Below are 27,334 nucleotides of genomic sequence, written 5' to 3'. Positions count from 1 at the left end.
ATGCTAATAAAACAGTTAGCTAACAACCCTAACATTATTTGCTCGAAAGCCAACAAAGGAGGCGCATTAGTGGTCTCAAACAGAACACATTACACAAACGGAGTGAATAACCACGTCTCAGACAGCTCCACTTACAAGAAACTCGCAAACAATCCCACGAGAGAATTTGCCAACATATTGAAAGAAATAATAAACAAAGAATTTGACGCAGGCGTCATCAAAGAAAAAACCAAACAATTCTTGTTCAGACAAAATCCAAGGAGTCCTATTTTATATATGGTTCCGAAAGTTCACAAAGACCAAAAGGACCCACCATTTAGACCCATCGTGTCTACCCACGGCAGTATACATGAACCGATAGGTCAATTTATTGATAAATACCTTCAACCCACAGTGAAAAAGATGAATTCTTATGTCAAGGATACAACTGACTTTTTGTGCAAATTACAGCAAATAACTCTGACGGAACATGAGGCTATACTATTGTGTACAGCAGATATAAAATCTTTGTGCACTTCGATATCACACTCAAAGGGCTTAGAAGCATTGGAATACGCATTTACACGATCAGAACATGAAACATCAATGCAGGTTTTCATCATGGAATTAATACATTTTACCCTTTACCAGAGTTATTTTCAATGGCAAGATGACTGGTATCTTCAGCTCACCGGAACATCCATGGGCAATTGCGCAGCGCCGGCGTACGCTAACGTAGTCATGCAATATTTTGAAGAGGACCTCATACTATCAAATCCTCATTGGAAGTCACCCATCAAAGTATATTTAAGATATATCGATGATATTTTCATGTTGTGGACAGGCACAAGAGAAGATGTAGAAAAAGCCATGTTGAGTTGGAAGTCAATAGACAAACAAATTCAATTCACCAAGGAGATCTCAGAAACACAGGTAACATTCCTGGACGTTCTGGTGACCAGAACTAAAAAAGGATTAGTAACAGATATTTATCGAAAAGAGATGGACAGGAACAACATGCTACATTTTAACAGTTACCACCGAACATCCTTAAAAACACATTTACCTACATCACAAATCATGAGAGCAAAAATAATAGGATCTGACCCCAAAACATTACAATTGAGACTAACGGATATGGAAGACAGATTCAAACAACGAGGGTACCCTCAAACAATATTGGAACATGCAAAAATAAGATGTGTATCAAAGACTCTGGAGGAACTTTTGAAGACCACACAAAAACCAGACAACACCAGAATGGTAATACTTTCAAGGTTTTCAACAGCAAGTAAAAGGTTCAGAAAGATCATCATTAAACATTGGCCGATGCTAGCAAATGAACCTGATTTTAAGAATTCCTTCTTGGAACTCCTGATCTTTGCCTATACAAGAAGCAAAAATATAGGAGAACTATTGAAATCACAGTTGAAGAGAACAGTGAATCCCAAAGGTACGATACCATGTTTGAATTGTAGTAATTGTAATGGTGTCATACCAGGAGTCAAGATAACTCACCCTATGAAAGGATATCCCATCAAAATCTATACAACTGCCAAATGCAATACCGAAAATGTAATTTACATGTTAAAATGTCCCTGTGGCAAAGTGTACGTCGGCAAGACTGAAAGAAAGTTCAAGACTAGAATCCACGAACACAAGTCAAACATACGAACAAAAAATTTGAAATCCACTGTGGCAACTCATTTTTTAGAGGCCAAACACAATATATCCCAACTGAGATACCTGATATTGGAAACAATTGAACGCACAGAAGGAAGAGAAAACAGAAGACGCGAGAATTATTGGATCATGAAGTTACAATCATGTAACCCACATGGACTCAACGAACGCATTGAATACGCGTGTTATCTGTAAATCATGATTACAAACATTGACTTTATTACTATGTTCGGAGGTACTGACAACAGTGGTTTTACACACTACAGCATTTGTAATGTTCATTGTTCCCATAATAATGCTGATATATTAACTCAAGTTTAATGTGACATTGTGTGCATCTATATGGTTTTCCTTACATTTCATTATTAATGAGCTTCACTACAACATAGTAGATACACCAATACACAGCGTTCACTCACATCCAATATGGCCGCCACAAACACTCATCACTCTGCTTTCTATCACATTAACCCAAAGCGTTAGAAAAACACACCTCTACCATCACCCGATACCCGTACCCGTAACTTAGAGGCACCCGATTGAACATGACGCTATAGGCTGCCCCGCAGTTCCATTCGGGAACGAAACACAATGTAAGTTAAAACGCTGGCGAAAAATAGATGGCAAACGCGAGCACAGTATCGCGGTTATAAAAATGTTAAGCCCCACGCTCATACCGATCACGAACCGAGTGAGAATAGTGTTTCGTGAGACAAACTATGCTACAATCGCTGTGTTCTTATTTTTCACAGGCATCTTTTGAACAGGAATACTTAAGACATATCAAGCTGTGAGTATACTTCCATAATCGCTGTTATAAAACATGGGCACTAACAATGTAAGCGGCACTTATCACCAACACTTTTGAAGCAGGGTCAAAAACAGGCACATATAATATATTTAGCACATCATTTGAACAACCAATATTATGTGTCACATATAATTTCTTATTGAACAACATGTTTAGAACTGTATTATTCCATTAGTAAACAGTGCATAATCCTCTTTATTCATAGAATTTGCACACTGATGAAGACCCAATGGGCTCCAAATGCATTGGAGATTTAGGTGATCCATGAATTTAGATGAATAATGAATCATAAAAACAAGGAGCTCAATTGAAATGTTTACAATTTCAATAAAAAAACAACTGATCAAAACCAACGTAGGAATTGGAAAATCTTTATTTACAAAATCTTCATTTACAAAACACACAAAACCTCAGCGGAGGTACCAGGAGTGTGCCCATAGGGGGATGCAACCAAGCTTAGTTGGGAGCACAGAGTGCACCCTTCATTAGATCCCATAGGGTGTACCAATGTTAAAAATGTTTGGTTGTGGTACATTTCCATACATCCCAGATTTGATATCTATGACCAAAAAGAAAGCTATCCTAAACTAAGATTTGGCTTGCAGCTCTTTCCTGAATATTTCACAGTGTACTACATTTAGCCTTTTGAACACCCACACATGTCTGGAATCCCTAAGCTCAGCAGATACTGGGGTAACAAAGTTGAGGTCAAGCATTGATATAGATATGTTCCTGAGCAATGGAAACTGATGTGAATTAACATAGTTTGGAAAAAGATGCCGGAAATCTGACGAATGTCAAGTTCAGAGAGTTGCACTGACCAGCCAGTCAGAGGAAGGGGTAACTGGCTTGCATCAATAAATTTTTTAGTTCATAGGAAGTAAATCGTATATAGTTTTTATGCTCTCATATAGTTCTGTGTTTGCTATGTGCCATCAAATGGACAGTCCACCATAAACAGTATTCATGCCATCATTTTTGATCTGTCCTAATATTACATTACCTCCCGTCCCTCCCTCGCCTTCCTTTTTAACATGAGACTTCTGCTTCCCCCCAGACCCACTCTCAGCCTATAAAAGTAGTGCCCGCCCCCACCATCTCCTGTTCTTTTTTTGTCTCCCTAGGTGAGACTTACCTTCGGTTTTCCTTAGTGTGACGTGCCGGGGAGTAGTAATTTCCTGTTGCTGTTGTGCGCTTGACGAAGTGGGCTCTTGAAGCGGCTGAAGGATTGAGAAGAAAAAGCGCCGAAGCCGCCCCAGCGCTACTCATCTGAAAGCGCATTTTGGCAGCGCTTTTCAAAACTCCTGGCAGCGCATTTTGGCAGCGCTTTTCAAAACTCCTGGCAGCGCATTTTGGCAGCGCTCTTTGAAACTACAGCTCGCGTTTCCCGCTTCGCGGGAAACACTCGCCTGGGTGTGCCTGTAGAAGGCTGGTCTCTAACAAACTTCATTGACCAGAAGCTTCCTCGGACAGGACCAGTCCCTGCCACGCCCCCCTCACCTGCCTTCATTAGCGCCTGAAGACCGCTAAGAAGCGGAGAAGTAATTTCCTGTTGCTGTTGTGCGCTTGACGAAGTGGGCTCTTGAAGCGGCTGAAGGATTGAGAAGAAAAAGCGCCGAAGCCGCCCCAGCGCTACTCATCTGAAAGCGCATTTTGGCAGCGCTTTTCAAAACTCCTGGCAGCGCATTTTGGCAGCGCTTTTCAAAACTCCTGGCAGCGCATTTTGGCAGCGCTCTTTGAAACTACAGCTCGCGTTTCCCGCTTCGCGGGAAACACTCGCCTGGGTGTGCCTGTAGAAGGCTGGTCTCTAACAAACTTCATTGACCAGAAGCCTCCTCGGACAGGACCAGTCCCTGCCACGCCCCCCTCACCTGCCTTCATTAGCGCCTGAAGATCGCGCATCGCGGGACGCGCGCGGGCGGCGCCGGGCTAAGCCCGGGCAAAGGGCGGGCCCTCTGTGGTCCTCAGTGGCCGAGGTAGGCCGGGCTGGGCCCTGGTATTTTCATTTTTCTTTTTTGTACTTTGTTGTAGCTTATAATTGGCCTTTATTGCATGAAAACACTTTGACTAGTTTATTGCTATAAAGCACGCTATCTACTTGTACGGACGTCGCCATCTTGCCCTGTGGCTTCATATTCATTTTATATTTTTTTTATTGTGTTATTTATTTGGGACTGTGTACACCTGCTGTAGGGCTAGATTATTTTTCTGGTATTATGGAGGCAAAGAAATTACGCTCTGGGAAAGTTTTAGTGGAAAAACCTTGTATGAATCCAGGATCTATTCCGCTGAGGAAAAAGCACGAAAATAGTGCTTTATTGAAAGGCCAGATGCAGCTGGTACAAATTTGGGAAAAAAGCATGAATAAATCCCTAGAAATTCCCACAAAAACTGACATAGTCTCATTATTACAATCAGAACGGCAAACTAATATGGAGAAAGACTATCTGCTAGACCCTATGACGGAATCAAATATGCCTCTACAGAGTCAGCCAGATGAAGTAATCTTCTCATCATGTATAGCAAATGGAGCAGACTCTGATCCCTTGTTAACAAAATCGCAAGTATTGTATCATAATACTCTTAAGGGAAAAGACAACGAGGAGGAAGACATGGGTGATGTATCTGTTGCTACTAGTATCGATTTGGAACTCTGTGGTCGTTATGTGGACAATAGACCTTTGTCTCATCTTGCGGACACTAAAACACCAGCTGGAGTAACGCCGTCAGGATTGCTGCTATATAGCAGCACTCCTTCCTTTAAATCCACTGATAACCTCTCAATGCAGAGTGACTTGAAATCTCCGCAATTGAATCTATCGGGGATTTGTGCTTTTACTTCATCTAGCTACCCAAAAAATTAGAAACCTATCTCTGAGTCACTCATAGCACTTGAGCAAATTTTGTCTTCAATATTACTCTTACTTGGTAAATTTGCTGTGAGTTCTGACTGTATTTTGTCCTCAGTTACTGAGATACTGCAGGTATTGCTGGCAAAAAATGTAGAGAATGTGACTACTTCTCCTATTGTTCCCATTGATCCTGTTGTCCAAAAAGTTAATGATAACACTAATGTTGTGGGGGGAAATGTACCTGTGGAATCATCTATAAAAGTTGATATTCATAAGCCCTTTGAGTCCTCTACCTCATCCTCCTTTTTACAGAGAAAAGACTCAGTGCTGACTGGGAAGGAGGTTAGTCTGGTTGAAGTGTCTCAAACGGTGGGTAATGAACTCTTTCCCATTTTTATCCAGGATAAAAAAGAACCAGAAGGATCATTGACGACTCTTAAAGTCTTAAAAGTAAAAACTAGAGGAAAAAATAGGAAGCAGTTACGTAAATACAAAAAGAAAAGACCAAGGCAAATTATTTTTCAAAAACATATAAAAACTGAAGTGCCTGATACTATCGAAAGTGGTCACAATTTACTTTTGGATACCTCAGTTAATGAGGGAGTTGAGTGTATTACTAACGATGCATGTGTGGGCACCCCGGTTGAACCAACTACAAGGGGGGTAGCTCCATACCCAGTGGTAAATGTCCCTGATCCATTACCTTTTGTTTCTGAAGATGCAGGAAACACGCCGATAGTAGCTAGGGGATTTAATCCATTGGCACCCATTTTTCGGCTACAACCTGAAGTAGTTAGAAGTTCAATTATGCAGCCAGTAAAAAGTTCCAGTTTGAGTGTGGATACCTTGTCATTGGATTTTTTCCCGTTGTTTGATTCAGACTTAAAGTTGAATAGATCTTGGCTGCTTAACTGCTTTAAAGAGATTGAAGGTTTAAAACTAATTTTATCGAATGATATTGATTTAGTTCTCCCAATAAGATCTATAAATGGGCAACGAACAAGGGTAAAGTTTTACTCTAAAATAATTGCTAATCTTGTTCTTCAACAAGCGGAAGTTTTTCAATGTAGAGGAATCGATGTGTTACCTTATGTTAATAGTGATCAGTGTATTTCCTCTAGAGAAAGAAATGCAAAGTTGGCTTCTGGGCAGGATGATTATCTTACCTGCAATAAAGATCTAAAAATTTGGGTCTCCAGAGGTAAACGAATGGTCTCACAGGTACTGCCATTACCTGATAGCACAGATATTCCTTTAACAGAAGACAATCAGATGTGGAACTGGTTACCAGGAGTGTTATCAAAGACCACATCGAATAACCCACGACTATTTTCACATCTTTAACACTGACTTAAAAATTGTCTCCTGGAATGCTGCTGGTTTGTATAATTGCCCAGAGAAATTCGATTTTTTATGCTCCTTAAATGCAGATGTGTTATGTATCCAGGAAACCTGGTGCAAAAATCTCCCCTATAGAGGGAAAGATTATTTTGTCCTGGAGGCCCCTGCAATTCCCTCAAAAAAAGGCCACGCAAAAGGTGGAATTGCCTGTTTGTTATCTAATACTTTACAATGGCAATTCTCCCACTATACGGACGTTAGCAACCTTTTCCAATCCATAACCATTACTAATCTAGCCTCAGCAGGCAAACGCTCATCGTTTATCATTTTAAATGCTTATATTCCTCCTGAAGATAATTTTATCATAGTTCTCAAGCGTATGTTTTCCTATGTTAAACAATTATTAGAGGTTGATCACCCCCCATATATACTACTGGTGGGGGACCTAAATAGTAAAGTGTCTAACTTCACTTTAGACATGTTTAGAAATAAATCTAAGGAAGAAGCATATAATATACCTCAAGCACTCCTGCCTACTAAAATAAAAACTAATAAAAGAGGTAAGATTCTCCTTGAGGAACTTAGTAACCTAGAGGGGCTTATCATAAATGGCAGGATGCCCTCTGATACTCCTGCTAACTACACACATGGCTCCGTTAGGGGTGAATCCATTTTGGACTACGCAATTACGGACTATGATACGTTCTCATTTATTAAAGATATGGCGATCTCTCACTCTTCCTTGAGTGAGCATAACATTATTAATATAACTGTCACATTAATTCCCCCTGAAACCAATCCTTGGTCCTTAAAGAATAGAGGTCTTTCAATAAAGTGTAAGTCAGGTAGATGTTATTGGGGATCTACCAATATGAAGGATGTACAAAATATTCTTGCCCAAACATTATTAGAACTAGATCATTGGCAAGGTACAGAATTCCTTCATCTTGAAAAATTCCTCAAAAAAGTCACTGCCATGGCTAAGATATCAGGTAAGCCTAAAAAGACACATTTCTCTCCTAGCCCATTATTAATATTAAATAAGGAGATAAATAAACTTGTTAGGAAACAATACTTTAATAGATCTGGGGAAAATGATCATCAGTTAGCTGTATTAAAAAGAAGGAGGGTAAGATTGAGATCTAAGATAAAAAGAGAAAAAGAAGATTCTCTATGGATCAAGCTAAGAGAGGCTTCGACCAACAATAAATCTAGAGATTTTTGGTCCATAATAAGGAAAGGATGTGGTTCAATAACAACTCCCACTCCCATCGCTATTTCAGAAGATGTCTGGACTCTATTTGTGTCCACCCTATATGCACCTAATGGTGCAGGGGGGGATACATGGGGTCCAGGCTCAAATAGTGATCATAAAATGGAATTTCCTACTGAGAAATCCATAGCTACCGTAATAAAGAGTATGCGCTCTTCCGGAGCTATGGGTCCTGACGAATTGCCCATGTCTATAATCAAGCAAGATGTTACCATCTGGAGTAGGATTCTTCTTCCAGTATTTCTAGCATGCTTTAAATCTCGAACAGTCCCCGACTCTTGGAGGGGAAGTATATTAATCCCTATATTTAAAAAGGGTGATCGGGATAAACCTTCTAATTATCGTCTAATAGCTTTATTGGACTCTATAGGAAATTTTTTCGCTAAACTTCTTTTAACGTTAATAATGGAATGGGCAGACCTAAATAGTATTTTACCCATGGAACAGACAGGATTCCGAAAAGAGCATGGAACTTTAGACAATTTGACAATGCTACAGGTGATTATGGATAAATATGCTCGTGTACGAGGTGGCGGCGTATACGTAGCATTTATAGATTTCTCCACAGCGTTCGACAAGGTGGATCGTCCAACGCTGTGGAGAAAGTTGGCTGCATTGGGGATGCCAGGACATTTACTCGAACTAGTTAAATCTCTACACTCGAATACATGGTGTAAGGTGCTACAAGGTGGAGAGAGGGGTCTTTCCCAATCTATCCCCTCTCTGAATGGATTAAAACAAGGGTGTATTTTGGCGCCCATATTGTTTTCCTTGTATATGGCCGACCTACCATCTTCCATTGCAGTTTGTGATGGCTTAGCACCGTTAACCGGAGGGTCAGCCATATCGATATTAATGTATGCAGACGATATACTTGTGTTAGATTTGACCCCGAAGGGTCTATCTAATCGTCTACATGCATTGAACCAATTTGCTGAAGCACATTATATGAAAATGTGCATCTTTGGGAAAAAGAAATGCAGGTCTGGTAGTTATAATTGGACTATTAGCGGACAAAAACTTGAGGTGGTTAAAACCTATACTTTTTTAGGCAAATTAATATCTGCTAATCTTAGTGAGAAGCCCCATATTGAACATAACTCACGAAAAGCGCTGGTTCATGGCACGAGGTTATGTACTTTGTATAACGCTACTGGGAAGAGGCATTTCTCCCTCTTTCTGGATGTATTTAGAGCGAAAATTCCTGCAACTCTTCTATATGGAATTGAATTAGTGGAGTTGAATCAATGGGGCTTTATGCATAAAGTGGAAGGAAAGGTACTAAGAAAAATTTCTTCTCTTAACACAGCATGTTCTACATCTTCATGCAGGTTGGAATTCGGACTCCGAAGTTGTTGAGTACAGGGGCTGGTTGCCCTCGTAAGATGGGTAGTCTGTTTGGCTAGAGGTAAACCGGGTACCTTAAGAGAAATGATTAAAAAGGAACTCTTGGGCAACTTTAACGAGTACTCGCAGTTAGTAAAAAACTTTAGAAAAGCGGTAGTCTTGCTTGAATTGGATGAAAGTACGTTATTCTTACTTTCACCATCTGAACTAAAGCTTAAACTAAAAAGTATATCTTGGGAACTCAGTTATAAGTCAGATATACTTGCCCAACCTAGACAAAAAGAAAGGGAAGCCCTGGTAAAAACATATATCCCAAAATTAACCCAACAATATCTCATTTGGAATATTCCCCATAATGTCCGTAGATTATGGTACCTTTTAAGACATAATTTGCTTCCACTTAACACACTTTTAGCTAAATGGTATGGGGTATCTCCCCTATGCAATTTTTGTAATAATGCTGTACAGGATTCTAATCACGTCCTGTTTGTTTGTCCTGCATTGCGCCCATTGCGCCACAGATGGTTAAAACCAACTTGTTTACAATTGGGAATTGTAAATGTAAAAATGTTCTTCCATGCACTTTATTGTCCCCCAAATGAAATGTTTTGTTCCAGAATTTTTAAATTTTTTAAAGGGATTTTAGATATTTATTAATGAAGTACAGGGAGATGTTGATGATTGGTTTACTCGCAGATAAGTAGTGTTTCTTTTTTGTTTTATGTTGTTATTATTGGGTTTTTTGTATGCATAATTGTGTGTATAACTTTATGTGGCCCTCAACGAGAGCCAAAACATAATAAATAAACTTTGAACTTTGAACTTTGTGCCGGGGAGTCTTTGGTTCTTGGATCACTGCCTCTATGATGCTTCAGGCGGTGATCATCCAGCGACGCAGGGGTTTGGGAGGGAGGAGACCACAAACGAGATTTTTTTGTAAAAGGCTGCTTTATTGAAACAGGTGCACATAACAATTATAAAACCTCGGCCAAATGCCTTACAAAACTAAACCTCACTAATAAACACTTACCTAACCCCCTCTCCCCTACCCCACCCCTAAAATTTCTCTCAAACCCGCCACCTCCTGTACAATACCACATTACAAAATTACAAACAGTACAAATCAATGCTTCAAAGTATAAACCTATAAATCCAAACGATCTGTTACGCAACCTCCCCTGCCGGCCTTTATAGAACTTCTGATCACCCAACCTATGTGAACACCCCAACCATAAACCTGCCCAAACTATCCCTGTCGATGACCCAACTTCTAATAATGAACAACAAAACTCTGCCAACCCTGGCAAACTTCCAATAACCCCCACCACCCAGAAAACCGGAGATGGAGAAACCCCCCCCTTCTGCCCCCCCAAACTGCCAGCAAATTTCAGGCCTACACAGCATGCCCCTGGACATACAAAAACCTCAAAAATACTTCTCCAATCTTTAACAAATAAGAGTCCATACCCATCCTGGACAAGTGAACCCCATGGCTCCTGAAAAACTCTACAGCCTGAAAATGAATGTCCCTATACGTCACTTTCCCACAATGTAAACTCCCACAGAAACTGGAGATCACTAAGACCACCTTCGTATGCACCCTGTCAATCGCCCTATGATTCAAAGCTCCACACCATATTCTGACTGGCACCCTTCCGTTCCACCGAAACGTGGCAACCAGCCTGCTGCTCTTTCAAAAAGTGCCAAGTCCATCTTCATTGCCTTCAACAAAATTACCCTTTTAAATCCACAAATGTCGTCCCCTCCCAATGACTTAAAAGCCCAAGCGGCCACTGATCCCCCAACGATCCCCTTGTTCAGAGCAGGTATCAGCTCCCCCCAAAACATCTCCACTTTCTCCTTCCACCTGATTATACACAAATGCTAATTGAGACCCATCATTGCCCAAAATAACAAGGGCACTCTTGTATCTGTGCCCATATGATGAACAAGTGCCCCAACTATCCAGATGGTCAGTTACGTCGGGCGTGGACTTGCTACTGAACTTGTAACGAAAAACAGAATGAGTCTCACGGCAAGGAGGATGACACATGCGCCTTCTCCACATTACTTCTCATGCAGCGCTGGGAACAATTAGAAGACCAAAGCCCCAGCCGCATAACATCCCCCCTAACCCCGCTCCAGTTAAAAGCTTCCGTTGCTGCCCCGATCCTAAAAGCATGCGTCCTACATTGCGCCCATCCAACCCAATACTCTGCGCATCACCATTCACAACTGATAACCTGACACCTGGCTCCCGCCGATGTGACAAAACACCTATTTACATCCTCCCCACCAGACAACGCCTACAAACGATGAGCCTAAGGAAGGGGCATGTCATCACAGGCAAAGCTGTCACCAGACAAACACCTATCCCACAGCCTCTCTGGTCTGTTTTTTAGCTGGACAGCCATAAGTGCACCCCCTGAGAAAAATACTTCCTTCCAAAATTGACCCATTTCAACGTAGTGCTTAACAGCTCAGAGACTCTAAACACGTCGAAAAACATCCATACCATAAGGGTAAAAAAAAACACAGCCGGGACTCAAATCCATCCTCAAGAACCAAATGCCCGCCAATTTCCTTGCAATGATGACCTTGAAAAGACCCCCTCAATGAGGTCTGAAATAAACTGGATCGCATCTTTCGACTGCCTCCATTCTTCCCCCCGCTATAGGCCTCTGTTGCTAAGAAATCCTAAGAGCACTAAGAGCCCCTGCGTGTTGCCACTGGACCATCTCGTAAGACTGGACCCTCTGCTCTGCCTTACCCTGCCAATATATGCTAAAACTAACCCTGCCTGTCACATCTGAAAACATTTGGTAACATCCCCTTGGAAATCCAACTCCCTTGTCAATGGGACTCCCTTAAAACAGTTGAGGAAAAACTGCCCACATGCACCAGTCCACTATCACCCCAGACGACAGGCGGACATGGTGGCGAGGTAGTTAATAACCTGCCAAATGCTCACCCCAAACTCCTGCAAAATTTCCTACCCGCCCTGACTACCCTGCAGGCAAAATTAAAGTGGTCAAGCAAGACCTGTATGTCTTTCACCCTCATTCTCTGTTTTGATAGCATTCCATACCATAATTGTAACATTGCATTTTTGTTATATTTAGGCAAGCAAGCCTGCATTGCCACAGAGTCCAGTTCCATTCCCAAAAAAACATGGTCATGCATGGACCCATTGTCCTCTCTGGTGCCAATAGCACCCCCAAATCCTCCATGAGCTCATGGAACGTGACCAGGGATACCTGGCACTCCTTGGAGCCCAGGGAATAAACAAAAAGAAGTAATCCAAAGAATGTGACACCAATTCATGACCAGTGTCCTGCATGAAATACCACTGCAAAAAAGGTGCTGAAACAGGGCCCAATACATTGAGCAAACCATCGGTAATGCTTTGTCCACGTACCACTCTCCTTGAAAATGGATCCACAGAATATTCCAATCCTCTGGATGGACTGGAAGCAACCGAAATGCGGATTTTATATCACATTTACCAGCTCTGCAGTTGCGCCGGCGGTCACAACTAATGACATTGCAAAGTCAAATAAAAGGTGCTTAAACGCCCAAACAAGGTCTGATATTTTGAGCAACCCATCGGAAATGCTTTGTCCACGTACCATACTCCTTCAAAATGGATCCTCAGAAGATTCCAATTATCTGGATGGACTGTAAGCAACCAAATGCAGGATTTTGTATCACCTTTTTCCATCTCTGCAGTTGCGCCCGCGGTCACAACTAGTGACATTGCAACATCAACTGAGGAATATGGAACAGAGGCTGCCTCCTCAACCATGAATTCATCAACTAAAGACCCCTTTGGCCATGACAAGTCCTGTATCAACGGTACTAGCCCATCTCATGGCCGGGCACCACTCCAGCCGGGGAAATAATGAAAAGCTCCAATGGCCAGGCCCCAAAAGGACCCGCCATTCTCCCTACTCTCAACACCCCGTCCAGTTGTGTCTTGCCCAACTGCCTTAAGTTCCGCCACCGATTTTAAATTGCGCTCCTTTTTAAATGTACTGGGAGCCCCTGTTGGCTACCCCTGGCACTCTGTTCTACACCACTTCTGCCGTGACCCGCTGTAACCTCAACGAAAAAAACCCTCCCTAAGGCCCCATCAAGGGCACCCGTCTTGCCCCTACCATCTCCACTCTCCCTCTGGCCCTCAGCCAGCGCCCCCAGCCTAACTGGCTTAGGGGCCTATAGGTCCAGATCCTTGACATCCCTTACCTCACCTACTACTCTGGAACTGCAAAGAGGGCCCCGGATTGGTAGCACCTGTCTGTTGCACTACTGGCTTCCCTGTTGCTTGCCTCCCCAACATTGTACCAAGGAGTGTGTCTTCCCGCACTAAGAGCACCCGTGACAGACTTACAGTATTCCCTTGTGTTCAGGCCCATGTTAAAATCCCAGCACGCCCATTCCCAGATTGTGTAGCTGTTGCGCTCCCCACCCCACCCCGGGTGGGCTTCCCCTGAAAGGGCCAGTATACTAATGGCACTGAGCCACCAGACCCAGCATACACGCATCTCTTTCTCTCTCTCTCTCTCTCTCTCTCTCGCTCCATCCATCTCCCTCTCTCTCCTCCCTCCCACCATCTCCCTCCGTCTCTCTCCCTCCCTATGTCTCCCTCCCTCTCTGTCTCCCTCTCTGTCTCCCTCTCTCTGTCTCCCCCTGTCTCCCCCTCTGTCTTCCCCCCTCTGTCTCCCTTCCTCTCCCTCCCTCTGTCTCCCTACCTCTGCCTCCCTCCCTCTGTCTCTCCCCCTCTGTCTCCCACCCTCTGTTTCCCTCCCTCCTCTGTCGCACTCTTTCCTCTATCATCCTCTTCCCTCTGTCACCCTCCCCCCTCTGTCTTCCTTTCTCTGTCCCCCTCTCACTGTCTCCCTCTCGCCTCTGTTGCCCTCTCTCCTCTGTCACCCTCCTACCTCTGTCACCCTCCTCCCTCTGTCGCATTCCTCCATCTGTCTGTCTCCCTCTGTCGCCCTGCTCCCTTTGTCTCCCTCTCTGTCTCCCTCTGTATCCATCCCCCTCCGTCTCCGTCCCCCTCTGTCTCCCTCCCTCTGTCTCCCTCCCTGCCTCTCCCTCTCCCTCTGTCTCCCTCCCTCTCTGCCTCCCTCGCTCTGTCTCTCTCTGTCTCCCTTCCTCTCCCTCCCTCTGTCTCCCTCCCTCCCTCTGTCACCCTCCCTCTGTCTCTCTCCCTCCCTCTGTCTCTCTCCCTCCCACTGACTCCCTCCCTATACCTCCGTCCCTCTCCCTCTCCCTATGTCTCCCTCCCTGTCTCCCTCCCTCCCTCTGTCGCCCTCCCTGTCTCCCTTTCCCTCTGTCTCCCTCTCTCTCTGCCTCCCTCTCTCTCTGTCTCTCTCTGTCTTCCTTCCTCTCCCTCCCTCTATCTACCTACCTCCCTCTGTCACCCAGCCTCCTTCTGTCACCCTCTCTCTGGGGGATCTACCCACAGTATGATGGCTACAGTGGCTGAATTGCAGGGTACCTCTGTGGTGGAAATCTGTAGGGCTGCGTCTTGGTCCTACCCTTCCACTTTTGCCCGCCACTATCGGATTGCTGGTCTGGATTGTTTGGATCATGTCTTGAGATAGAGTCTTGTCCTCTATGAAGGAATAGGGTTTTTTGTGTTATGCATTAGGCACGTTAGTAAAGTGTTCTTTTTCATTCTGTTGTCCGCCTGTTTTTGCTTGGTAGTTCCTCACATTTTAAGAAGGAAGGCGAGGGAGGGGCAGGAGGTAATAACTCCATTACATACTGAAATGGCATTATTCCTAATACTACTCCCTCACCTTCCTTCTAGGACCCTCCCGCCCTACCAGTGCAGTCAAACTGAGTTCTGGGCTGAACTTGTTTATGTACAGGAGATGGTGGGGGCGGGCAGTGTTTTTATAGGCTGGTGGTGGGTCTGGGGAGGCGGAGGGCATCACATGTTAAGAAGGAAGGCGAGGGGGGAGGAGCTTAGCCGGCAACCATGATGGCCGCTTAAACCCTCGGCTCCGCCGACCCTCTCGCTTTCCTCCCGCATTGTAATCTATCCTGTAATTTATCCTGCATGTGAGCCGAGTTTTCGGGACGGGGAAGTGACTCCGATCTCAATGGTGTGTTCCCCGGCGTGCTTCCAGCGGCGGAGGTGGTGAATGGTCCTCGTTCCTTCCCCGGCTCCTAATGGCGGTGAGACCGGGTCTTTGTGCGTGAGGGACGGCCAGCCCCGACCACAACAGCGGCGGCCATCGTATGCGGGAGGAGTCGGACGGCTGGAGAGGGGTTGCCGCACTGCGCTTCCCGCTGCAGAGATCTCCGCTGTTCCGTGAGACGGCACGTTTGGAAGGTATTGCTGCTGCACGGGATACATTGTATCATCTCCCCAGCCCGTGGAGGACCCGGACAGTTCTTTCATCTCTCCCTACGCCGTGGTGGGAGCCATTTTGTATGTCGCTCACTCGGCACTTGTGTTTGATGACCCTGGGCACTGTTGAAGGTCCAGGTACTTGCCGGCATTGATCAGCGCTGTGTGTGGTGACGGAATGGAGTCTGCTGTTCCTACGCCTCTGGCCCGGATGTGCTCTGAAAGGCGTCGGCGGGGTGACCGGCCGTTCGCAGGAGGTGCTGACGATCAGCTTCGAGGGCCATTACATGCCTGTGAGCCCCGGGTGGAGTCGAATGCTGCATCCTTTCTTCCTGGGGCGCCGCTGGTGACCAGCGATATCCTGGGCGCTCTGCGTGCTTTGTGGGATGCCCTGCACGATAATGCCCGGAACCTGGGGGACCGGCTGGATGCTATTCTACTAGATGTGCCCTCGACTGGTTGTGTTTGTTCTCGAGTGCGGGGCACTGCGCCACACCCTGTGTCCGCGTGTAGTGGACTACCTATCCGGGTATTTACGGAGGCGTCGGAGGAGAGGGGTCTTGATACAGCCGCGGTGTTGACCGCAATGGTTGTGCGGAGGTCTGGTGTACGTGGGTCCGTGCAGTGGCTGGGGACTCATCTCCGGACATCATGTCCGGCAACTCCTTTGTGGTATTATGGCGTGCCTCCCCGCCCTTTCCTGGAGCTGCTGCTGCTGTTCTGGCCAGCCGGCCTTGGGGGATTGCTGCTGTGCGTTGCTTCTTTCTGTACTGTTCCTGGATGTACTGCGTTGGTTTGGATAAACTTTGTTGGACAGCACCCCGTTCTTTTGTGGCCTTCCCTTACGCCTAACTCATCTAAGATGGCGTCTGCGCGGCTGGACTTCGTCGACGCACCGGATCGAAGGGGGCAAGGATGAGGAGGATTCCTTGATTACTGTTGCTTGCACTGCTGGGATTGTGACGGATAGGCGATACATGGGCTGGGATGAACGTTGGTATTACATCGGGTCGGGGGTCCGGGGTTGGGCGGCTGAGAATACATGTGTTGGTTGTCCTCCTCCTCCATCCTTTCTTCTCTCTTTACCTCTTCTTTAACTATATTTCACATAATATTTTTCCCTACTGTGGGGCAGTTCCGGGGCGACAGGCACACTGTTAGTGGGTTTGGCCGTAGCCATTACAGGGGTGCAGGGTGGTGGGTGCGGGGGGGGTTTGTTATTTTAGTTTGTTTTGTTCTATGGTCCCTATTGCTCTTTCCCGGCTTTGGGAGGGTTCTTTCCTCTTCAAGGGGTTGGCTGTTTCTGGGTCTTGCACCTTTTCTCTTCCTGTGTTTCAAAAAAAAATGTTGTTTCCGGTTCTTAGGGATGGGCTCTATGGGACTACGTTTGGAATTGTTGCTTTTCATAATGCTGCTTGTTATCCGGTCTTATTGTCGCGGTTGCTTAGCCTAAATGGTTGCGGTATTTTTTGCCTGACTTCAATTGTAAATGGGGTACGCCCCTTTTGCTGCGTTTCCTTTGTGTCCCTTTATGTGAGATGTGCAGTCCTTTCTGTTGCAGCCCCCTCGCTTCATCTAAACTTAAAAATGAAAACCCCCTATCCTGTGTTGCGCACCCCGTTCTCACTTCTGGCGTACTTTGCAATATCCTGATTGTAAATTGACCTATTGTTCTCCTGTTTTTTCTCATCTGTCTTTGCAGCCGGCCGTGATGGTTGTGGGCTTGCGCATGTATCTCCTAATTTTGTCTCAATAAAGGTTTTAAAAAAAAAAACAAAAAAAAAAAAGAAGGAAGGCGAGGGAGTAGAACTAGGAGTAATGCCATTATCAGTAAGTAATGGACGCATAACTGATTTTTCAGACTACATTCCCTTAGAAAACCCACACATATTTGGTATTGATGGGCTCCAGACATTATCAGCAACATCTCCTGGGATTTATGCCTGTCTTTATGTAACATGCAATCAAATAATGAGTAAATGATTTTAAACATTTAAATATCTCTGCTGTGTTCACTATAGGTGCGGAATGCACTGGGGCAGTGGGAGTGTCTCTCAATGCTTCGTCATCACCAAAAATATTTGCCCTGTCGTTGCAGCTGCCCACTACAGTGGCGCAGCTGAGGAAAAATATCAGGCACTGGTGCTACTAGTGCCTCGTGAGCCCCACTGGTACTCCAAAAACACACCTTGCCCACAAGGTGCAGCTGCCCACTGTCAGGCAGGACAGCTGAGGAATCAGGCACTGGCAATATGCTAAAATTAGCTCAGCAGTCAGTGCGCTTCTAGATCCTCTCCTCCTCACAGGTCTCCGTTGCCACCAAATCGGCACCCACAGTGCTCTAGAATCAGCTCCCACTCACCAGGGCTGCTCGGGACTCTGCTTGTCTCATTGCGCAGGTCTCGGGTGCCACCAAATCGGCACCCGCAATGCTTTAGAATCAGCTCCCACTCTTCGGGGCTGCTCAGGGACTCTGCTCCTCTTCTTGCGCAGGTCTTCAGGTCTCCGGGCTGGTCCTCAGGCGCCCACAGTGTTCCTTGACCAGACCCGCTGCGGGGCTTCTCCTGACTGCACCCGGGCCCCCCTCCTGGGACCCGGGACTTCGACCAGGGACTTCGATGTGGAGCCCGCGTGGCTCCCGACTTCCGTGAGGCAGTTGGCCCCGCCCACAACCAGGCAGTTTTGCCTGACTTCCAGGTTTTGCTGACAGCAGCTCTGCGGCACCCTTTCTCGGCGGCTCCTCATTGCGTGGTGGGCACCCGCCCGTAACCAAGACCAAAAGCGGGTTGGGCACCCTCCAAAGAGCACGCCAATGTGGGTGGGCACCGGCTGTTAAACAAATACCAGTGTGAGGTTGGCTCTCGCCGAAGGAGCACAAACACGGGGTGAGCTCACGCCAGTCAAACCATCTCCAATGAGACTGTAAGTGTGGGGTGGGCTCCTGCTCAATAAACAGCCAATGCGGGGTGGGCACCTGCTTTCTGGGACCACTAGTGCTGGGTGGGCACCCGCTCTAAACAAGCATAAATCAGTGGGGTAGCTTCCCGCTCCTCGCAGCGCAGAGGGGGAAATCCCTACACTTGGGATTCCCTTGGCAGGCACTTCAGCAGCTCGCTCCAAGGCGCCAGCTCCTCTTAGCACTAAAAAGATAGCACTATTCAGAATAAAAGTAAATTGCTCACAAGGGGCAAGAGTCCGAAGTCCAGGGGGCAAAGGCTGGGCCCAGGCAGGCCAGCACACAGGGCCATCCAGCAGAGAGGCAGTCCCTTGTAGCAGTTCCTCCTGGAGCCCAGCAGCAGCAAAAAGCCCCCAGTCACAAGGACAGCACAGTTTTCATGGGTTCACAGCCCCTATATTTATATTACATTTCTCCTTTGTCTGCTCTGGCACAGGGCTTGGGGGAACTAGTTCCAACTGGTTCTGGGGGTGTTGAAGCACTTTGTGTACAGTGCTCACACCCTCCTTTGTTAGCTGGCGGAGCACGCATTCACCTAGGCAGGTACAGACCTATTCAGGGTCAGGGGACTACTCCTCCCACTACTTCAAATGCAGATGCCTAACGCTGACTCACCCTGTCCCTCCTGGAGCCACACACACCTCACCAGCCCCTGTCACTCCAAAGCCAGACATGCAAACCACATTAGGCAGGCAGACACATATCACACAGAAATGGCAACTTCTGAAAGTGGCATTTCTAAAATAGTTATAATAAATCTGCGTACACAATTTATTATCCCTATTCCAACCATACCACGCTGCTCCTTTCATATCAGGAATTACCACTGAAACACCTATCAGGGAATCCCCAATGCATTCCTATGGGAGGGCATCCTCATAATAGTGGTAAACCAAAATGGCTTTTTGTCACTACCAGGACATGTCGCACACTTAAGGTACATGTCCCACCTTTTACCTACAATGCACCCTGCCGTAGGGCTAGCTAGGGCCTTCCTTAGGGGTGACTGACATGGAGTAAAAATGGGGGTCACAGACATGGCACACACTTTAGGTGCCACGTCACAGCGGCAGTAACACTGAGTGCACAGGCCCTGCAATGGCAGAGGCCTGGGATAGGTTTGAAAGCCTAGTTTGGTGGGTGGCGCAATCAGAGCTGCAAGTCCAGCAATAGCATTTAATTCACCAGCCCTGGGTATATGAAATACCACTTCACAAGGTACTGACAGGTAAAATAATTAGGCCAAACAGGTGTAGACCAATGTTTACCATATGTACCACATAGAGCACATGCACTTTACTCTGAACAGCAGTGCTAACATGCCCAGAGTCCTAAAACCACCAACACCCCATGTCAGAAAAAAGGCTAGGAGAAAGGCAAAAAGTTTAGGGATGACCCTGCAAAAAGGGCCAAGTCCAATAGAAGCACAAAGAGACCAATGAGGTGAATGCACTTGAACAACGTAATGCCAAGTATTTGTAGAAAAAAGCTCTGGCATCAATGCAAGCATACACCCTGGCAGTAAATGTGTTAAAGGTGTGACAGACAAAACACCTTTAAATTACTAACATTGCTCACTTGATTTTATCATGACATGAGGGTAAATAAGTATGAAAACATAAACTGAATTGGTGCAGATTTCTGTACATTATATTCATGTTTTATACATTTTCTGTTCAGTGCCTGAAGCATGGTAATAGTGTTTGCAATTGCCCTCTTTCCCTGGCACAAACCTGTGTATTACAACTCATTATCCAGTTTCACATCAAATCTTCTCCCAAGCTACACTCATCAAATGACAAAGATAGAGCAATCTTCCTCAACCCACACTCAAGTTTGCATCCAATGTTGAAATGTACGCATTTCTTTTCTCTGGAAGACTATGACAAGATGCTAAGCTTACCTGAAAATTTCCCACATAGTCAGTAATTTTTCTCCTCCGAGATTTTGACTCAAAAGAAAGAAGGCTACTAAGGGACCACAGAAATGACAATCTGTTTTTTTGGAGTCCTGCTTCCAATCTCTCCGTAGGGCATATTATCAAGGGCTAGCGATAGAATTATAGTCGCTTTAGCGTCCGTTTTTGGGCAAAATGCGGCGATAATTTTATTGCATTATCAACAAGGACACGCTAGCGCGTGTTTTCTTGAATTATGCTCCCGTTTTTGTCACGACTCGCATTGCACCGATAATGAGATGCAAAGTAGGCGTGGCTGTCTCAATTACACGGGAAAATATTGCGAAGGCAGCTTCCCGATATTAACAACAAGTCGTAGCGATAATCATAATCTTGCTAACTCTGCCTTAACGCTGGAATTTAACGTCTGCTAAATTCCTGACTGAGGCATACCTTACATGGGAGGTGGATTAAGGGTTTAAGGCCACAGGGTCTTATCATCAAGGTTTTTTAGCAATGTGTGCCCATTTTCCCGCTAGCGCTGGATTATTTATCGCCATAGCTCTAAACTTTGATAATACAGCGCTGGCTTGGCGATATATTCCAGCGATAGCCGGAGATAATAAAAAGCGCGCTAAGCGCGGTCAGCGATAATGATCGCTGGGGCTTGATAATATGCCCCTGAATATTTTTAAATTCCCGAAATTTGGAATGTACTATATGTTATCACTGGTTAACCTTCAACAATGCATACTACGTTCCAATTGTCCACTACCCTTGACCATCTTCTTTTAAATTGAAAAATGTATTGGTTTTGATGACTGAAAATGAGAATACAACAACAATACAACTGCTGCTCAACTGTTTTGCCCATGTCCTCCCCCACCCCACCCGAACACAAGCATAGTTATCAGACAATGAATCAAGGCATCGATCCCAGTGTGGAAGTTGAAATCCATAATATTCCTACAATTTCCCCTAGATCTTAATGAATTTCTGGGGGCATCCCCGGGCCACATAGACCGGTTCCTCTTGCTTAGCACACCAATCCATGCCCGCATGCCACACTTTCAGGGTCGACGGATGTGGTTGATTCTAGGATACAGATTGCACTCAATCACAATAAACCCCAGAGGGTGCTTATATTCTTGTCTCACACACTGAATTTGGCGTTCTTATTGTTTCCTGTGCATTTGTATTTGTTTCTCAATAACTCCTAATGCTTACATCAATTTTTCTTTCTCTGTCATTTTGATCACTTAAATGATCTAGTCCTTGCAATATTGGTTGGGTAATTTGAATGTATTGATTCCTTAACTGTAATTTTGTTTTGGTGTTGTTGCGCATATACCAGACACAATTTTTCACCAATAATGAAATAGATGTGAACTAATAAAAAAACATGAGGCAAATATTAATAATGAAATCCGGTTCATCTAATAGGAATCATATTTTTTAGGCCAACCACTGCTCATATCATAACAGTAATTGCAAACACAACAGTGATGGACAGAATGTGGATCAATGTCACACATTCACCCCAGTCCAAAGATCTGGGCCCAAATCCATTGTTTTTCCACTCCACACCACCCTGGGTTAGACAATGGCGATATGCAAATCAGCGCTGACCCTGTGCCCCATGGGAACAGTCCAGTCCCAACTACAAAAGCCATGTCCTTCCCAGAACGGAATCAAGCATCCGAGGACCGGCCCGGTTTCGAGGTAACACCTCTCATCAGCCCGGCTAGCTTGACTCCAGTGGTGTGGAGTGCCTGGGACTCACGTCTGAGCATCCCCAGTGCACTTAGAGCGGTAATTGCAAACACAAATGGATGGATTTGGGCCCAGATCTTTGGACTGGGGTGAATGTGTGACATTGATCCACATTCTGCCCATCACTGTTGTGTTTGCAATTACCGCTCTAAGTGTACTGGGGATGCTCAGACGTGAGTCCCAGGCACTCCACACCACTGGAGTCAAGCTAGCCGGGCTGATGAGAGGTGTTACCTCGAAACCGGGCCCGTCCTCGGATGCTTGATTCCGTTCTGGGAAGGACATGGCTTTTGTAGTTTGGACTGGACTGTTCCCATGGGGAACAGGGTCAGCGCTGATTTGCATTTCGCCATTGTCTAACCCAGGGTGGTGTGTAGTGGAAAAACGATGGATTTGGGCCCAGATCTTTGGACTGGGGTGAATGTGTGACAATGATCCACATTCTGTCCATCACTGTTGTGTTTGCAATTACCGCTCTAAGTGTACTGGGGATGCTCAGACGTGAGTCCCAGGCACTCCACACCACTGGAGTCAAGCTAGCCGGGCTGATGAGAGGTGTTACCTCGAAACCGGGCCGGTCCTCGGATGCTTGATTCCGTTCTGGGAAGGACATGGCTTTTGTAGTTCGGACTGAACTGTTCCCATGGGGCACAGGGTCAGCGCTGATTTGCATATCGCCATTGTCTAACCCAGGGTGGTGTGGAGTGGAAAAACGATGGATTTGGGCCCAGATCTTTGGACTGGGGTGAATGTGTGACATTGATCCACATTCTGTCCATCACTGTTGTGTTTGCAATTACCGCTCTAAGTGTACTGGGGATGCTCAGACGTGAGTCCCAGGCACTCCACACCACTGGAGTCAAGCTAGCCGGGCTGATGAGAGGTGTTACCTCGAAACCGGGCCGGTCCTCGGATGCTTGATTCCGTTCTGGGAAGGACATGGCTTTTGTAGTTCGGACTGGACTGTTCCCATGGGGCACAGGGTCAGCGCTGATTTGCATATCGCCATTGTCTAACCCAGGGTGGTGTGGAGTGGAAAAACGATGGATTTGGGCCCAGATCTTTGGACTGGGGTGAATGTGTGACATTGATCCACATTCTGTCCATCACTGTTGTGTTTGCAATTACCGCTCTAAGTGTACTGGGGATGCTCAGACGTGAGTCCCAGGCACTCCACACCACTGGAGTCAAGCTAGCCGGGCTGATGAGAGGTGTTACCTCGAAACCGGGCCGGTCCTCGGATGCTTGATTCCGTTCTGGGAAGGACATGGCTTTTGTAGTTCGGACTGGACTGTTCCCATGGGGCACAGGGTCAGCGCTGATTTGCATATCGCCATTGTCTAACCCAGGGTGGTGTGGAGTGGAAAAACGATGGATTTGGGCCCAGATCTTTGGACTGGGGTGAATGTGTGACATTGATCCACATTCTGTCCATCACTGTTGTGTTTGCAATTACCGCTCTAAGTGTACTGGGGATGCTCAGACGTGAGTCCCAGGCACTCCACACCACTGGAGTCAAGCTAGCCGGGCTGATGAGAGGTGTTACCTCGAAATCGGGCCGGTCCTCGGATGCTTGATTCCGTTCTGGGAAGGACATGGCTTTTGTAGTTCGGACTGGACTGTTCCCATGGGGCACAGGGTCAGCGCTGATTTGCATATCGCCATTGTCTAACCCAGGGTGGTGTGGAGTGGAAAAACGATGGATTTGGGCCCAGATCTTTGGACTGGGGTGAATGTGTGACATTGATCCACATTCTGTCCATCACTGTTGTGTAGTGTAGTTCCTATTTTCCCAATAGGCTCTGCGCATTGGAATAGTACCTACAGCAGTAAAGGCCTAGGCCAGACGTTAACTAGGTCTACTACTGTCGATACTAGACTTAATTTTTGGGTTTGCCAGCTAAGCTCAGAGTTCGCTAGAAACTTTCTCGAATGTTCAAGGAAGGATTAACTTCCCTGATTAGACAAGAAGGGATTTAGTTTCTGACAACCATAGAACATGACAACTTTGCTCTCCCCTAATCAAGAGTCAATCTCGAGAGTCGTGTGAGCACAAGGCAATTATTTTACTCAGTCAGTACGTGCATTCTTAGTCTCATCAGAATGTAGAGAAAAGGAAGAGACGGGCGTGTTCAATAAAAGGTGTTATTTATTGATCAGTCTCTTTTCTCGTACAAGAGAAATGGATCGATATTATTGCGATACTTATAGTTAAGTAAAGTGCATACATTAGAAGCAATAGTATAAAATAATACTGTAAAAACATTGATATGGTTTCTGAGCCATATGATGTTTAAAATGAATAAAATATATTTACATACACATATACATTTGACTAAACGTACTCAACTGGTGTTTCTAAATACGCCTACCCCGTGTACCTGACCTAAGTCTAATGCGTGGGCGGGAATAGAAAGTTACAGTTTAAGTTAAGTTTGTTTTTGCCAAGTGAATAACTAAAGAATTCTCTAGGAGGGGTTATTCAGTTCTGTACCTGGAATTTAGGATGAATGAGGAATGGTATCTCTTTCTCTGCTCTCGATATTCCAGGCTGCCTGCGAGGGCTACCCGGAAGCGCCGGTGCTGGGTCTCTCGGCTTGAGATAGCAGCGCGTCTCTCAGCGCGTCAGGAAGGCGGGGCTGCTGCCTGCGGGGTCTGCTTCTGCTCTTGGCTTCGGCAAGGGTGGCTGCTCCGTCTTGTCACCACGCGTGTGTTTGCATAGGGCAAGGTCGGCAATATTTATACCTTAAAGGTGCCGGGATTGACGTAAGGATGGACATAGGTACGTCAATAAAGATGTCATACGACTTGCTCGTTAGCACATTCTTTACTAAAGTTCTCTGTGAAATCAAAACAATGGCCGCACGGATTATCCAGGTTGTCATAGGTTTGATTTGTTATGAGAACGTCGTATGCCTTATCAGGGGCTGGAGGAATATCGCTTGTCTAATTAGATCTCAAGCGTTATGACCTAATCAGATAACACGTTCCTGTGCCGTAGTGTGACTGCGTCAGATAACGGTATCTGCATCATGGGGGATTTCTTGCCTCATGGGCTGACTGTTAGTTAACTAGCTAGTAAGTTTAACCAGAATAGGGTCAGGAATAGGGGGATCGATTCAGAACCTATAGAAATACACGACACCCACTCCACGCTAACTATGGTCATATCTACTAATCTATGCATAGTATAACATAGTACAACATACTATAGAGTATAGTGTATACCTTACCACCCCAAAATACATAAATGCATTTTGAAATTTTCAAATATACTGAAAAATTGCAGTCATATATATTGTATGCACTTAAGCTATGAATTAAATGCAAAAGTAAACACGCATTGTTATGCATTATTGCTTGTTGGTATATGAGAAATACACATGAAATGGCTCTTAATATGGCTATACAGAAAAAAAGTCGAAACCATTTCATCACATAAAATATATTGTGAACATACCAGTGGGCAGCTAAAGTCTATATAAAGTCTATAAAGAATCTAAAAAAATAGAAATATTAGTTCTCTAGGAATAGTTTCTTACTTTAAGCAGAAGATCAGTGTCCCGGGAAAAAATATATAGAAAAATATTTTAGGGGCTTGCTGAAAAAAGTTGCTGTCCGTGAACTGGATTGTAATTGTTCATGTGACTTTATTTTTAAAGTTGAAGGCCGAATTCAGGGAACGCCGTGTGCGAGTTTACTCAAAAGTCTCTATTTCTGTTCCGGAGAGAACATCATATCATTCAGGCTTTCGAAAAAACTGTCAACAGCTTCATGGGAAAGTTCCACTAAGTCGGAAATAGGGGTAACCATGCATTCATGCGCATGATTGTCTCCATTGACATTCTGATTTGCATTGCTGACAGAAGGTCGTACCTGTTCGATGCTGCTTTCATCTTGAACTTCACTACTCTTCAATCGCAGTGGTGAAGATTCCAGGAATGCCGTCATCAGAATTGGCAGCCTTTGAGGGCAGCACAGTGCGTGAACCTTGGTAGGAACCAACAGTGTATCTGCATCCACTGGCGCATCCGATTGTAGTGTCAGACAGGTGTCTAACACGCATTCTTCTCCGCATAGCAGACACCTTAGTACAGGTAAAACACACCTTTGCCACATTGGTCGAAATGATAGAAACCAAGTCATGTTTAGGTCTCTAAGCCGGGAGAGTCCCAGGATTTTTGATATCCCGTCCCGGTATCCAATGGCTAGGATCGTATCTTCCATTGTCGTGAGATTTTGTTCTGTGACATGGGTTGCCATAACGAAAAATAAGGACTAGGAATAGGATTCCTGCAATTAGTCCTAGGATCAGGGGAAGTCCGCCAAAAATCGAATGGACGAAATCTGGAAAAATACCCAGTATGGCTTTGAATGGTGTTAATGCCATCGAAAATACTGTCTTAAATACCTTTGAGACCCCTGTGGTATCAGAAATATTTAAGATTTCGCTCAGGATTTCCGCGAAATGTACGGGGGAATTGGTTGATAATAATGTATGTATCTCTGCAGTCGTCCTTGCGACTTGTAGATCATACGTTTCTTTAGATGACGTGAGCCTTGTAGGCGTCTGAAGAAGCACTGTTTTCATTCTGCTTAAAGTGTCTATTCGAATAGAAGTAATTTTCAGACCGGGCCATGCCCTTGCCTCCCTGTCTGGAAAGGAGCTGGGGAACAAAGAACGTCCACAGCACTTGACCTTCGCCGTCGTAGTGACGAGATAAGGAGTCCTGGGCATAAGACTACAGCATCTGCGGTCTACAATAAGAATGTAACTCCCATTATAGAGTCTCTGAAAGAATGGTTCTATTTCAGTTGCAGGTGCGCCTTGCTGGTGACATGAAAGGTTGTATGAATTCCCTTCACAGGCTCCGTGCAAACTAATACCGTTACACAGAAGCGTGCCGCTCAGTGACATAGCACAATTGTTGCCACTAAGAAACACTTTCTGTCCTTTGTTACTGACACATGCATGTGAATAGGGCAGGTTCCAAGTTGTTTTAAGGTACCCTTTTCCCAATTTCTCGTACATGCCAGCCTGTATATATTTTTGGCAGT

This window comes from Lissotriton helveticus, chromosome 4_1 (genome assembly GCF_964261635.1).
Source record: "Lissotriton helveticus chromosome 4_1, aLisHel1.1, whole genome shotgun sequence".
NCBI classification, from domain to species: Eukaryota; Metazoa; Chordata; class Amphibia; order Caudata; family Salamandridae; genus Lissotriton; species Lissotriton helveticus.
Note: the sequence above shows the minus strand (reverse complement) of the source record.